Consider the following 16,958-nt stretch of genomic DNA (forward strand, 5'->3'; position numbering starts at 1 on the left):
GCCTTGGTTGCTCATCATGGAAACAGCGTTTTTATGGGGCAACTACTGTAGGATGGAGTTTGTCTCTTCCGAGCGCCAGTGTACTAGGTTAGTCTCGATGAATTCTCGTTCATCTCTGGGGGGAGATAACGGAATAGATCAAAGCATTGGCGGAGGGGTCTCACGCTTTTGGGGTGGGCCGTCTTTTATGCTTTTATGTTCTGACCGTCTTGGTGGCGCCCTCTGTCATGTTTTAGATCGACACGCGTACCTACCTCCCTCTTAGGACTGGGGATGGTGGCGTGATTAGGACACAGGACTGGTTCTGGTCGTGCCGGACCAGGTCAGTTAACCCGTTGTCTGCCGGGGCGCAGATCTGCTGAAGGACTTGTGCTTTTTCGGGGGGAAAATGCCGGGTTGGCCCGGGCCTTGCAGGTGTTGATGTAATGGAGGTGTTTGTGGCTATATCACTGCGTATTATCTAGGGCTGTCTTAAATTCTTCGAAGCTTTGTTCGATGGGCATGGGCTTCGAATATGAAAATAAAATTTGATTATGTAAAAAATATATATGATTTTTATTTTTTTCAACTCTGCTTTGTTAATTACAACAAACGAACCTGTTAATCTGTAGACCGTTTTCGCCTAAAGGTACATGCCTAAGTATATGGAAGATTGCTCCACTTCTGCAAGGTCAATTTGCATATTCTTGGTATCTAGGAACATCTAGGGACCTGGGGGTATGTATTTCCAGTGTCAGAAATATTATGTCTGTTACTAGGCTGAGTAAATTGTAATGAAGAAAAGAATATAAATTATGATTTATGATTTTTGCATCTTTGATCAAAAATGTATACGGGTAGGAGAAAATGCTCACTAAGCTCATGCACCACCTTATTGAGATCATGTGTACAAAAAATCTAAGCAAATGAACCACGGGAAGATGATTAAACAGAAGGGTTTGTAGATACAGTAATTAATGATAATCGACTTTAATTATAAATTCATATTTGACCTTGAACTTGACCTTTACCTTATTATGGCCAAATAATACATCTATTGATAGGGAAAATGCTCCTCTTTCCAATGGCAGGGTTGAATCTGGATTTTGTCATTTCTTGCGTTTTTTACAATAATTAGCATTTTCAGAGAAATCTGTATTTCCGATAAATCGTATAAAACATCGGTAAAAATGAAAATATACACTTTGACTACTGTTTTTGATAGGGTTATGGTCTTTACTCTTGGCTACAAAAAAAACATTTAAAAACATTGACCTCTTAACATCCAAGGGCCCACATGTGGACGATTCTTTGCCGACCTCTAGTGGCTCGGGTGTGCATTTCTTTTAATACAATATATAGATAGGGCTTTAATTCTATTTGTTGCCTGTCGATTGCCGTTTCAGGTGAAGAAATCCGTTCAACGGTTCTCGAGTTACATGCCGATATGTGAGGCGTGCCCCAAAGTACGCAAAAGTACACATTACCACCCCCGACACAGTCAATCATTTGGCGATCTCGAAAATCTTTGCACAGGGTTGTAGCCAATGAGTGTGGCTTTCCAGTTATATGATAATGGGGATCTAATACTGTCTCGATTGATCGATTTATGATAAAGAAAAGAAAAGTCCCTTATAGGGGGACCTTAAGGATGAGGTCGGACTCGGCACTGACAGATTTGTGTTCATTGTGCTGCTTTTATAAAGCCTCAAATGACGGCTTACAATATTTCATGGAAGCAAAGTGTTGTTTGTCTAAGATTTAAAAAGGTTTAAACTTTACAGCACTGACAAAGTTGAACAAAGTGCTGTACAAATCCCACAACATAAAAAATAAAAAGATTATAATAATAAAACATTTTTAAATATTTTTTTTAATTTCAAAGCTTCGAATTAAAATCGAATCTCGGCCCCGAAGCTTCGAATTCCAAAAAAAGATTTGAAGGTCAGCCCTAGTATTATCCTACACTATTGCTTGGTCCATATTGTGTTGTACCTTACGCTGTGCTAAAGGAGCCTGGTCCTTCTCCATTCTTTTTTCGCCCCTCTCTTCTCCTGCTTGGCGGGGGGCTGTCGAGGTAGTTCTTGTACACCTCTGGCATCCCTGTGTACGTCCCGGTCCGCCGGGCCTAGGTCCGGACTCGTTCTCGTCGACCTGTTGGCCTGGGTTAACCCCTTCTTGAGAACTGAAACACTTGTATAGCCGGTGTATACCCGCAGTTGTGTTTTGGAGTTTCTTCTTGGGGGGGTTATAGGAACAACGGCCTCCTGTTAGGTGGTGGTTGGTTTCCAGGTGTGTTGGTAGCGGAGTCGACTCTCGGGTTAGGCCGGGCTTGACCCTGTCTGCCTGCGAGTGTGCCTCCACACCCTTCATGACGTCTGCCAATCGTGTCAGCCTTCTCTGCCTCGGCCCCTCTAGAGGGTCGGGTTTTTTTGTGGAGGCATGGTGCACAGCATACCGAACGCCCCTTCCGCCGGGGTGCCGTTTTCAGCAGACCCCTTAGGCGCCCGTCTAGTCCGCAGTGCTCCAGGCACAGGTAGAGTCCTTTTGACCTGTTGCCTGGATTGAGGGATCAACCTCTTTGGGGGTTGTCTCCCCGGTGCGCTGCCTGGTCCCGCTGTGGGGGTGTAGCCTCTTGAGTGCTTCAGGGCGGCGTGCTGTAGGGGGGAAGGGCCTGCTCTTGGATGGGCCCTGTCCGATACGCTGGCGATGTGGGGGGTAGTGTCACTAGTGACCGCCTGGTGGGGTCTCGATGCTGCGGCGTCGTTGGCCTCACCAGGCCCCCTTTTTCCGGGGGGTCCTGACCCTTCCTGGGGCTGGGTCCTCCTTCGCGCTCCGCTGCTACGGCCTTGCCACGGGGTTGGGTTCTTGACCTTGACCCTGTGATATTAGGGATTGTACAGGTTTTTTTTTTCTTCCCGTTCGTTCCCTAGTGGCATGTGGGTTGCGCGCCTGTGTAGTCGTGGGTTCTTCTGTGGGAAGGTAAGTCCCACGATCTGCTCACCCTCTGCGTTTGAGTTGCTAAACCCTCTTCGCACAGTCGGATCCGATTCCCTCCCGTCCTCCACTAGGGGGGTCCGGGGGCTCGGGTCCTCCCCAATTCTGATGGTTGTGTGGGGCCTCAGCGGGTACATTTGTCGAGCTTCCACTCTGCTCAGCTACTGTGTTCCACTACGAGCAGAGCGTAAGCTAATACGATATATAACATACGGTTATCCTATAACCATAGTTATATGAGTATAGTGAGCGCTCTGCTCAGACTCACTGAGGACCCCGTGGTCTTCGCCGTCGGTGGTGAAAGACTTGGGAAGGAGCTGTTAGTATGGCCACATCCCCGCTTATGTAGAGGAGCGGATGGGGTGTGGCCAGGCGGATGGGTGTGTACATGTGAAGAAATGTAATCAGTACTAGACTGGATATAGGATATGTTCCACTACGAGCAGAGCGCTCGCTATACTCATATAACTATGGTTATAGGATAACCGTATGTTTTGTGACAGCTGGCCTTTTGTTTTAGCTTTTTGCGGGTACAGAAAATCATATAATGATCACTTAACCCGCATGCATAACCCCTTTGTTGGAGATCATGGACTTGTCAGAGGTCAGAATGAGGTCAATGGTGGTTTGTGTTGAATCACATACCCTTGTGGGTTGGGTGATTAGCTGGCTGAAACCGTGCAGATCACAAAACCTACTGAAGGCCTTGAAGACGGGTGCTGCTTTACGTAGCATATCCGTGTTCCAGTCCCCAATAATAATCTTTTCTACACCCTCCACCCCAGCTAAACACCCATCAAGTGTGTCATAGAAGCCACTCTGTTCTGGCGGTCTATAGATTGTGCCTACTAGTACTGATTTCGCCCTTTCGAATAAGATTTCAATCCAAACAGTTTCAATTTCGTCATGGTTAAGGTCAGTACGGTTGATGAATTTGGTATCTTTGTGAATATACACAGACACCACCTCATTACTCATATTCAGCCTTGCTCTACTGGCAGTGGTTTATTCTGACAAAAATATATACAAAGTAGTGCTTTAACACTTTCTTCGCCAGGCTTATGTACATCATTATACCATCCTCTGCCAGCTCTATTTGTCTATGGAGAAGTTCCCCTTCTTTGCAGGGCTATAACTTTTTAAATTGTATTGCTAAATTGACATTACTATGGCCCATTCAACATCAAGTATCTATTGTTCAGGGTGTAGCAACATTATACTTTTTCATTCACATATTCATACTAAAATATGGTTTAAAGTATAAATATGTTTTTATCGTTTTCTGCAGAACGTGATTTATAGCCCTGAATGCATTATATTGATTGTATACAGTTTGATAGCGATCGGCGCAAGATAAAAAATTTCAAATGGACGTGCTTCTAGAAGTTACTACTTATCATCTGATGTTGACCGGATGGGGGGGGGGTCGTTTATAATTCTGTGGCCAACGTTAGATGATTCATTTAGTGTGAGTGATATGATCATTAGAGCAGTTTGTATCGAACACGTTAAAAAAAAAACGCTGAAACTCACCGTAGCTTCCTCGTAGCGTTGGGCGATGAGCGTGGAGCAAAATTATTCCTATTATGGGATGTTGAAATATGCGATCCATCTCCAGGTTGTATAATAGTATATACGTCCAAATCATGTTGTTTATCGAGTTATTGGTAACGGATTGCTATCCATTGTGTCTAGCTCGAGTCCCGGGACTATTAGCGAGTGATCGGACCGAATTGGAATGAGCACCAGCTTCCGTTTCCGGTTTCCGGTTTGGCCGATCCGCCGATCGGCCACCAGATGGCGCTCTTGAACCGTTGGAGAGTTGAGAGGGGATCAACAGTAGATCTCAAGTCTCCGGGGGAGAAATATGATTGCGATCACAGATTTTTGAAATATTGATCTCAATGACGTGTTACGGCATCATTGGCAGAATTAGCATGGCGGGGAATGACGAGTTTAGGCGTCCTTGGCAGAGAAAGTGTTAATATTCCATTATGTTGTACTACTTATTGTAGAAAATGCAATAAACAAAATCATGCAAAGATACTGTAATATCCTAGGGTAGCCTCTAGCATACCACAGCACAGCAATGATGTGTACGTGATGACATGTTACGTATTCCAGTCATTTGATATGCAGGCACTGTTTAATGTGTGGTCATTGCTGCCCGGGACGTGAGAATAAACGGTAACCCATAAAGTAGTTGCCCGATTCTATCATTCCTTCGACACTAAGAGTGACAATACACGGAATATTACATGGTGCCAGAAGCCGGATAATTTCGAACTCATGCCAAGGAAGAGAAAAAGAAAGAAAGATAATATGGAGGCTGCAGCAGTACCAATGCCGACGATGGACTGGGAATCCTCAAACCTACCCGACGCATGGAAAAAGTTTCGCCAACAACACGTCGAGCTAATGTTTAGTGGACCGTTCAACGGCAAGACAGAGGAAATCAAATGCAGCTACTATTGATCGGGGAAAAGGGAAGAGACATTTTTAACACATGGCAGCTTTCTGACGCCGACAGGAAAAAGCTAAAAAGCTACTACGACAAATATGAAGAGTATGTTATGCCAAAGGCGAACCCCATCTTTGCAAGGTACAAATTCCAGGAGAAATTCCAAGGACCTAGCGAAAGTGTTGACCAGTTTGTTACAGAGCTAAAGTTGCTTGTGAAAGACTGTAATTACCCCAATAGTGAGGAGATGGTCAGGGATAGAATTGTGTTTGCTACTAATTCTGTACGGGGCCCAAGCGAATGTAATGCCAACAGCAACCTTCCGCCAGATGTACGGAAAAGTGGCACTAGGCCCACCATCCAGCCGACTCTCAGGATATGGTGGCCATGCACTCAAGGTAGAGGAGTGAGTCATGCAAACTCACATGTAAGCATAAAGAAAATGTTGATGTTATAACCACTGATTCCCCCCTGTATTGAGTTCAAGAGCATGCCTAGATCTGAACTTAGTAAAAATTATAAACGTTGTGGATACACAGTTAGAGAACCATAAACAGGCAGTATCAGCATAGATCCAGCGGCAACACCAGTTACCAGCCATAAATACATCGCTAATTGTGATAATTACTTCTTTGTATGTCTTCGTCTAAATTGATTTTCAATCATAGTAATAATCACACCGTGTCACTACTCTTTAAAATATTTATTACCATAAAACATTAATAAGTGTCACCCTCTACTCTTCACAATATTAGCATAAACATATATTAATCACACCGTCTCTACTCTTCAAAATATTAGGATATCACATATTAACATGAAAGAGGGAACTATTCTGGACTGGGTTGGGCTGAACTGGGCAGTGAAAGATGCTGGACTGGGTTGGGCAGGGGAAGTTGGGCTGGTCTAGGTTGGACTGGGTTGGGCTGGACTGGGCTGGGCAGTGAAAGAACCAAGCATTTCACTGTAATGTAATAGCTAAATAAAACAAAACTTGACTTGTTACATTTGCACTCTGGTTGGATGCCGAACGTATTCTGGTTGTACTGTACTTGTGCTGTATGATGACAATACATTGGAATCGAATCTCATGTCAACGCTAGGGGTTCAGCAGGTGTATTCTGAATGACAAGTATGACAACATCACCGTTGTGAAGGGCATATGGGCGAGTGGTGATATGGGGGGAAACCCGGTAATAATTCGGTAATAATAAAATGTCACTCGGCTGCATTTAAGCAAAGCCGCTCAGTATAGTCGTCCACTATGTTGAATGCGCGTTACGTTACGGTAGCTTGTTACATGCTAGGTAGCTAGCCGGCTAATGCTGGTTGACTTGAGTGGAATCGTTAGCCTCACGCCCACTTGTCATTCTCATCAGACTCGAAGGAGACGCGTCGCGTGCTGTTGTTCGTCCCCATGTCAGACCGCACTGATATCCGAAAGAGACGACTCTACATGCAATTATTTTCATCCACTGATGTGTTTTTGTCTAAGTTTGTCTACGTTGTCAAGCCGGTGACAGGAGTCTGTAGGTCCGCACGCAGTGGTCTATCCACTTCCCCTAGATGGGCGGCATCTTCTAGAAAACGACTAAACGAGTGTTCATTATGGGAGCTTAGAGCCCCAACGATGATGTTCATTGGTTATGGATTATTATGAGGCGCAAATGGGACGAATCATAAGGGGGGAGTCAGAGTTTGGCTTGTACCAGTGAGCGAATCAGCAGATTGCAGAATGATTTTTTTGTTTTGTTTACTTAGGGCTGGGCGATAAAACGATAACGATAACTATCGCAATAAATTATTTCCTCGAAATAAACATGAAACGTGGTCGCAAAGTTTCGATATATCGATTTTCCAAGCTTGGATATGAGCACACGCACTAACAACCAATCGGTGAAGGAGATGGCCGATAGAGGAAGGAGACCCGGAAGGAGGTAGGACTCGGTAAACAAGGCTGGCTATGGCTAATTAGCTTGCACGCCGCTATTTCACAGGTTACCTGCCGAGTTGGTGTGTGTTTTGAATTCTGAGGGTAACTGTTATAGTAGTGTGGGGTATACGGTGGACGTCGTTGCAATGAATTGGGCGGAACAGAGTATTTTAGGGTAATTTTTTAGTACATTGTCATGAAATACTCCGCTTGGAAACGAGGCTGGCTATGGCTAATTAGCTTGCACGCCGCTATTTCACAGGTTACCTGCCGAGTTGGTGTGTTTTGAATTCTGAGGGTAACTGTTATAGTAGTGTGGGGTATACGGTGGACGTCGTTGCAATGAATTGGGCGGAACAGAGTATTTTAGGGTCATTTTTTAGTACATTGTCATGAAATACTCCGCTTGGAAACGGGGCTGGCTATGGCTAATTAACTTGCACGCCGCTATTTCACAGGTTACCTGCCGAGTTGGTGTGTGTTTTGAATTCTGAGGGTAACTGTTATAGTAGTGTGGGGTATACGGTGGACGTCGTTGCAATGAATTGGGCGGAACAGAGTATTTTAGGGTCATTTTTGAGTCATGAGATACTCCGCTTGAGATACTCCGCTCTGCTAACGTGCGCGGACTGATGACGACATCAATTCGACTCTCGAGACATTCACAGCAGCAAAACAAGTCAGCCCGCGTATCGGCGCCGGGCATAATAAGTTAATTAAACTTGACAGACATTATATCGACGATAATTATCGATATCGAGTTATATGAAAATAATTTAATAATTTTATCGCGATAACGTTTTTGGTCATATCGCCCAGCCCTATGTTTACTACTCGCCAGTGTGGCGAGTGCTCTTCATGAATCACTCGCCAAACATAAAGAATACTTGCATTTGGCGAGTAAAATGGCCTAATTTCCTCCCCTGCCCCCAGACGCATTCCATTCGCTCTCCGTGGTCGTCTCAAAGAGGAACTGGACAGCATGGCGAAGTCAAGTGTCATTAAGAAAGTGACAGAACCCATAGACTGGGTCAACGCCCTTGTGGTTGTGGAAAAACGCGACGGTAGGCTACGAGTGTGTCTGGACCCCCGAGACCTCAACAGGGCGATCCAGAGGCCACACTACCCGCTCCCAACATTGGATGACATAACACCAAAGCTTGCCGGAGCAAAGTACTTCAGTGTACTCTACGCAAGATCGGGTTACTGGGCGATCAAGCTGACTGAACAATCATCAAAGGTAACTACCTTTAACACAGTGCATGGAAGATACAGGTTCCTACTAGGGATGCCCCGATCACGTTTTTTGCCACCGATACCGATCACCGATCGTCTTGAGCCATATCGGCCGATACCGATCCGATAGATAGTTTTTGATTAAAAAATAAAAATAAAATTATTTTATATAATTTCTCTTTTTTTTAATAAAATATATATATTATATAATCATACTTGTAGTTGTATTATATGCGAGACATCGCCACCACGCAACAAGTCAAAATGCTCGCTATCTGCAAACAGCTCCACTGTCTGTGTGTACTCGAGTAGGCTCCAGCTACGGCCAGGATTCTCCGGAGCTGCAGCTGGACCCTATTGATCACATTCAACATGCCCTCAGCTCGAATACGCATCGAATCAGTGTTATAAGACATTGATATCAGGAGCCATCTGTAGCTACTGCTAGCCGGCTATATAACGTTAAGACAACGCCTCAGTGAACTATTTAGTTTAATGGGACGTTTCGTTTTGAACAGTGAGCTAATGTAAGCTAACGTAAGCTAACGTAAGCTAAGTAGACTTGCTGGAGCATTTGTTGATATCAGGAGCCATCAGTAGCTAGCCGGCTAGATACTGTTAACAATGCCTCATGTATTAAACTAAAAGTGAATAGTTGACTGGGTCATTTTGTACGGAGGTCCCAGTGTCCCACTAGACTAGACTATACTAGTGTTTACAGTACACGGGTGCGGGAGGGGCTGGAGGAGGAGCAGACGCCGCTGCTCTCTCCGTGTGTCTGAGACAGAACTCAGCGAGTGAGATCTCCGCTCAGAATTGGATCATGTTTTCGGATTTGACGATCGGCGAAAATAAAGCATTATCACCGATCACCGATCGCATATTTATACTGATTATCGGCCGTGACGTGAACGTGCCACTGCGCCAACTCGTGAAGGAAAGCAGTGAATTCCAGTGGGACTCTGTGCATGACCAAGCGTTCCAACAGATGAAAGAGCTCATAACCCGTGAGCCAGGCCCCGTCCTCACATACTTCGACCACACCAAACCCGTGGGACTCCAGGTCGACGCCTAAAAAAGCGGACTAGGCGCAGTCTTACTGCAGGACGGTAAGCCAGTCGTGTACGCCTCAAAAGCTCTGAACAAAACCGAAGAGAACTATGCGCAAATAGAAAAAGAGCTGTACACTGTCCTTTTCGGATGTAGGAGATTTCACCAGTACCTGTTTGGCCGACAGGTAGTGGTCGAGTCGGACCACAAGCCACTCGAATCGACCCTCAGAAAATCACTGGGCGCTGCGCCTGCAGCGCATGATACTGCAACTCCAAAAGGTATGACATCGTCATCATGCACCGCCCAGGGAAAGACATTCCAGTGGCAGACACCCTGTCGAGAAAGTCTATCACCTACCACGACCGCACACTGAGTGAGGGTATGGACGCACAAGTACACACAGTCCTGAGCACCCTGCCAGTGAGCGACAACAAAATGACTGAGATCAGAGCAGCCACCACTCAAGAGTCAAGACCAACAGCTCATCGCTCTGAGACAGATCTGCGAGTCAGGATGGCCTGAGACACGAAAGACTTGTCCGCCCAGTGTCGCAGACTACTGGAACCACAGAGACCAGATCACAGTGATGGATGACGTCCTCTTTAACACTTTCAATGCCCAAAACGTCATATCACGTTTTATCAGCCCAATGCCTGAATGCCCACGACGTTTATTAGCGTTTAATTTTTTTTATTAGCGATCTGAATTCATATTTCATCAACCAAGTCTCCCGTTGGTATGCAGCCCCTGTAGGAGCTCAGATGTGAAAAGACCGCCCCTATCGTCTCCCAGATGGTAATGCACCCTTTTGGAATGGACTCAATGAAAATGGATGAGAAAAGAAAAATCCGGAATCCACATTTTACTTCTCAGGCATGTAACCCGAGCCGATCGGATTCATTGTGGACCCTCAGAACAGCATGGAATACATATGTACAGTATGTAGCGTTGGATCAATAAAAGCGATCGATTTTTGGAATGGCGATCAGGAATTGGAATGATCTTTTTGGAGAACATCTGATCTGAGGTAAGGAATCTATTTTACAAGTCTTGGGATAATCAGAGTTGTATTCGCTGAGATCTCAGCGTTCGCCCTATGTGTGTGTGTGTGTGTGGGCGATCGCTTTGAGGAAATCAGAGAATCGATTTTTCACCTCGCCTATATAGCGTGCATACGTACACATATACAATCGATAATCTAGCATTTATTTGAAAACTATTCATAAATAGGCCGAAAAATTATAACGTTTTTGTGTATTCTAGAATATTCCAGTAAAGGGCGATTATCATGGAATATTAATATTTTCCTTGAAAACGAGGGCTTTTCAAAATGCTATAAAACAAAAATGAACCGATAAAAAAACAATCCGCTTCGACAATGTTGACTGAAAAATGAGTCATTGATAAGCGACGGGCAGATTAGACACATAGCCATAATTTAAAACATAGATTAGGCGTTATTAACGCTAACATTTAAGTGGATGGTGGGCATTCAAGCACTAAATCGTGCGCCCCCTGCTGGCACTGAAAGTGTTATGGGTGAGAAGATTATCGTGCCACACGCGCTGAGACAGGACATGTTAACATGCATACACACAGGCCACAAGGGTATAGAAAAGTCTAAAAAGAGGGCGAGGGATGTGTTATTTTGGCCTACTCACCCACACAACTACTCATGAGCCTACGCTCAATCCTCCCCACCACAAGTCAGCAGTTACGACCACAGGGTGTAAACCAGAACACAGTGCGCACCAAGAGAGAACTGTGTCAACAAAGACAGAAGCAGTACTATGATCGGACTGCAAGACCGCTGCCAACTCTGCGAGATGGAGACGCCGACCGTTTCCAACAGAGTAATGGACATTGGAAGCCCGCCACTGTCATTCAACCAGCAGGCGCTGAAAGGTCCTACCACGTTCATACTGATGAAGGTCAGGAATACAGGCGCAACCGACGTCACCTGTTACAGACAAAAGGGACAGACCGAGGTGGCTTGGGCGGTATGACGGTATTACGGTCCTCCCTCCTCACTCCCCCCCCACCCCCCCCCCTCCCTCATCTTTCTCTGCCGAAGACTTTGCGATCTTCTTTGAGGAAAAAGTGGAGAACATCCGCAGCTCCTTCTCCCAACCCCCACCCATTCCAAAAGCTGAATCGAGAACCTCATCCTTCACTCTGTCATCTTTCTCTCCCATTACAGAAGCCGAGACCCTGACACTGGTAACGTCGAACCGTCCGACTACATGCCAGCTGGACCGGCTACCTTCCCCACTCCTCCAGACCATAGCACCAGACATCCTCCCATTCCTAACTGCAACCATCAACTCCTCACTCAACTCGGGGGTGGTCCCCACCTCCCTAAAACAAGCCAGAGTCACGCCCCTCATAAAAAAAACATCCCTGAACCCTACCGTCATAGGCAACTACCGTCCTGTCTCTCTTCTCTCCTTCCTTTCTAAAACACTTGAACGTGCTGTATCCAACCAACTTACTGCTTATCTCTTACAGAATGACCTCCTAGACCCTAATCAGTCAGGCTTCAGGACTGGTCACTCCACAGAGACAGCCCTCATTGCGGTCACAGAGGCACTTCACTTAGCAAAAGCGAAAGGCCTCTCCTCTGTCCTGATTCTCCTAGATCTATCTGCAGCCTTCGACACAGTCAACCACCAGATCCTCCTCGCGGCCCTCGCAGGAATGGGAGTGGCTGGCTCTACGCTGACATGGTTGTCATCATACCTCAATGACCGCTCCTACCAAGTGTCATGGAGAGGGACCCTGTCGGCCACCCGCCCCCTGCGGACGGGTGTCCCCCAGGGCTCGGTTTTAGGACCCCTTCTCTTCTCCCTCTACACTAAATCACTGGGTAACATTATCACGTCTCATGGCTTCTCCTACCACTGTTATGCCGACGATACTCAACTCTTCCTCTCCTTCCCTCCCTCAGATATCCATGTCTCTGAGCGGATCTTGGCCTGTCTGTCCGACATCTCTGCCTGGATGACGACCAACCACCTCAAACTGAACCTAAGCAAAACAGAATTGCTCCACCTGCCGGCCAAATCCTCCCCCCTGACCGACCTTTCCATCACAGTCGAGAATGCAGCTGTGACCGCGTCCCCGACCGCCAAGAACCTTGGTGTTGTCCTCGACGACCAGTTGAACTTCTCTGCTCACATCGCAGCGACAACCAGAACCTGCCGATTCGTCCTGAGCAACGTCAGAAGGATCCGCCCCTTCCTGACAAAAGAAGCCACCCAACTCCTCGTCCAATCAACAGTCATCTCCCGCCTCGACTACTGTAACGCACTGCTCGCTGGCCTCCCGGCCACTGCCACTAAGCCTCTTCAACTCATTCAGAACGCAGCGGCCCGCCTGATCTCAAACCTACCGAAGTCGGCCCATGTCACCCCACTTCTTAGGGACCTGCACTGGCTCCCCATTGCTGCACGAATCCGCTTCAAGGCCCTCGACCTAGCATACAGTGCGGCAAAGGGCACTGCTCCCGCCTACCTCCGGTCAATGGTCTCTAACTACACACCCTCAAGACCCCTACGCTCTGCATCTTCTGGCCGCCTCAGACCTACTCCTATCCAAGCTCCGGGAGGGTCATCAAAGAGAAGTCGCCTATTCTCAATCCTTGCCCCACAATGGTGGAATGAACTACCCACCCCAGTTAGGACAGCCGAAACACGTCCAATCTTTCGCCGTCGACTAAAGACGCACTTCTTCAACCATTATCTGAATTAAAAAAAAAAAAAAAAAAAAAAAAACCTAACTAACAATACTGTCATGCACTTGTCCTAATAAACTAACCTACACTGTAGCACTCAACACTTTGATGAACATTGTTACTCAGCTGATAAGAGTTGTGCCCTTCCTGATGGCTTGTCGTACAGAACTTGTAAGTCGCTTTGGATAAAAGCGTCAGCTAAATGACTAAATGTAAATGTATTACGATATACCAGGGTATTTCGAGATCCCGCCGGTATGATTCTCACTATACCGTGACGTCACAGACTGCTATTACACTGACACTGAGTTGATTGTAGAGCACAGCACGCGCCCGCAGAGGGTTACGTGGCTATCGTTCTGGGAGCTAACGTTGATACCTGGATGATGCGGGCTAACTAGCTACCGTTCTGGGAGCTAACGTTGATACCTGGATGGTGCTAACTAACTAGCTACCGTTCTGGGAGCTAACGTTGATACCTGGACAGGGAACAAACTTTACTTTTTGACTTACCAGCCATTTGGCTGGTAGATTTTTAAAAGTACCAGCCGGGCAGATTTTTTTACTAGCCAAAAATTATAAATAGCTTTTTAGTATATCGCCATGTGTTATTATTACATATAATACTCTCATATGCTATTTTCAATTAATATCATAAACAACATAAGGAATATTAGCATAATTTTGAGTGGACTGAAGGAATGAGTCAGCGTTAATAGTTTTAAATGCAAATAATTTATTGAAACATAGAAGTGGGGTCGGGACACACACACACACTCAGGGCTGTACGCTAAGCTTTTTCACTAGGGGCACAGTTGCCCCTAAATGAAAAATTTAGGGGCAAATAATATTTTTTAGGGGCATTTTTTTTTATAACAATTTTACCATTATAGTGCAAAAAAATATGTTCCTCCTGCCTCATTACTGTGGTCCTTTTATTTAACATTTAAGTGCTTTTGTTTTCAGGTTTGTATCTTTTATAATAAACCAACTGAACTTCGTATTACCACAGCTGCAAACATTTCTTCTTTCATTGATAACGGTGTATTCACAGTGTGTATCTGCTGCTCTTAAAATAAAGCATTTAAAAGAAGAAGTTCAGGCCCACACACTTCACCCTTTTCCTGTGGTTTATTAAAACACAAAACACACCACAGTCTTCAGCAATGAACTGGCTGGCATTAAATGTAACTTAGAACAACACCACAGTCTACAGCAATGAACTGGCTGGCATTAAATGTAACTTAGAACAACATGTGGTAAGGCAAGGGGAAAGAGACTAACACACACAGTGTGTGCACACACACACACAGGCCACCAGGGGGCATACTGCTCTGGCATTTAAACACAGAGAACCTCCTTATCCCACTGGATTTTATAGTCAGGTCGCCTAGCTCGCTTGGCTGAGTTCATCCAGCGGTCCACAGCAGGACTTGGATCATACTCTTCAATACTTGGCCCCTCCAGGGTGATTCTCATGAGATCCTCAGTGGTGGAGACTGCAAGGCAACTTATTTTGGAGCTCTTTATACGATTCTGTGCAGAGAAGCCTCTCTCGCACTGGGCAGCTGAGATGGGCAGCACCAGCATCAGCTGTACCAATTCCAGTATGTTCTAGTAGGGGGATGAGATGGGCCTTATATCTTATCTATAATCACCAATAATAGGAGGGCAGCATACAAACACTCAGCACTGTTGACTTACCTTGTAATCCTGCCTGTATGGCTCCTTGGTCAGCATGGTCTCCCACAGGCCACTGTAGGACTTGTCCCGGAAGTTCTGGCTGACCAATATTTTCAGCCCCTGCCACTCGTCCTGGACAGCAGCCAGGTCACACCCTGATCTGTAGGATTTAACAGAGGGAGTGACATCCAATACCCAGACATCATTGTTTTACATAATGGTACAGCAGTGCAAAATACATTCTTACCTCTCAAGAGGCTCTCTGAAGTGCCTCATCAGGTCTGCCACATCACCATCACCACAAGTGAGAAGGGTGTCCTGGTTATCCGGCCATGAGTCATGGTTGAAGACCCTGAAGGACTGCACAGGGGTCTTGACTTCATTGTCATCAGTCAGGAGAACACACCATACCTCGCTTTTAGCTCCGTCACACCGATGTTGATGGCTGCCTCAATGTGCTTCTTCAGCCCGGGATGGGTGAGGTCTGTCCGAATCCCCTTCAGTGGAATTCCCTGTGTGTGAGTGAGTGAGTGAGTGAGTGAGTGAGTGAGTGAGTGAGTGAGTGAGTGAGTGAGTGAGTGAGTGAGTGAGTGAGTGAGTGAGTGAGTGAGTGAGTGAGTGAGTGAGTGAGTGAGTGAGTGAGTGAGTGAGTGAGTGAGTGAGTGAGTGAGTGAGTGAGTGAGTGAGTGAGTGAGTGAGTGAGTGAGTGAGAGAGAGAGAGAGAGAGAGAGGGCACACACAAGACATAATTGTTTTAAAGACTGCACTTCTCCCCTTATCCTCAAATGTTAGATTGTGTGAAAAGGCCTATAATAGTAACTTTATTCTCACACTTCTGCCCTAAACATTTATTTCCCTTGGATCCTCACACACTGTTATCCTAACAGACCTGGAATCTGGACTCATCGTCTCCATCCTGTTGCAGAGTAAGCATGGTCTGGATCTTCTCCAGCATGCCTCCTGACTTGGCCCTAGACTTCAGTGCTTCAAGTCTGGTCACGGTGTTCCTCAGCTCTGATGTGTCTTGGGGGAGGATGAGGTCATTCTTCTGCAGGGTGAGGCTAAGTGTAGATAGAGCTCCTCGAACATGTCGGAGAGAAAATGGCAGAATACACAGAAAAGTGCATTCTCCATCTCTCTCTTTATCTGCATCAGTGAGTAGATCAATACAAAATACATTTGGGTTAAAAAAATGTATTCCCCTCCCTGCCTGCCAATTACTCAAGTCTGAAATGTAATTTTTAGTTTTATTTATTTAGTTTTGTGTAAAACTGACCACCTTCTTTGCCCGTCCTCCAATCTCCACTGAACCTGCACCGGCCAGGTGCTCCATGTGCTGCAGGACAACAGAGTACTGGCCGTGGTCTGTGGCGAGGTCCTTGCCCTCTCCATGCCGCAGCAACACTTTGAGGGCTCTGTGGACATGGGGGATCCAGGTCCTTGCCCTCTCCATGCCGCAGCAACACTTTGAGGGCTCTGTGGACATGGGGGATCCAGGTCCTTGCCCTCTCCGTGCCGCAGGAACACTTTGAGGGCTCTGTGGACATGAGGGATCCAGGTCCTTGCCCTCTCCATGCCGCAGCAACACTTTGAGGGCTCTGTGGACATGGGGGATCCAGGTCCTTGCCCTCTCCGTGCCGCAGGAACACTTTGAGGGCTCTGTGGACATGGGGGATCCAGGTCCTTGCCCTCTCCGTGCCGCAGCAACACTTTGAGGGCTCTGTGGACATGGGGGATCCAGGTCCTTGCCCTCTCCGTGCCGCAGGAACACGTTGAGGGCTCTGTGGACATGGGGGATCCAGGTCCTTGCCCTCTCCATGCCGCAGCAACACTTTGAGGGCTCTGTGGACATGGGGGATCCAGGTCCTTGCCCTCTCCGTGCC

The sequence above is a fragment of the Notolepis coatsorum genome, assembly GCF_963971535.1.
Source record: "Notolepis coatsorum genome assembly, chromosome: 1".
Taxonomy (NCBI): Eukaryota; Metazoa; Chordata; class Actinopteri; order Aulopiformes; family Paralepididae; genus Notolepis; species Notolepis coatsorum.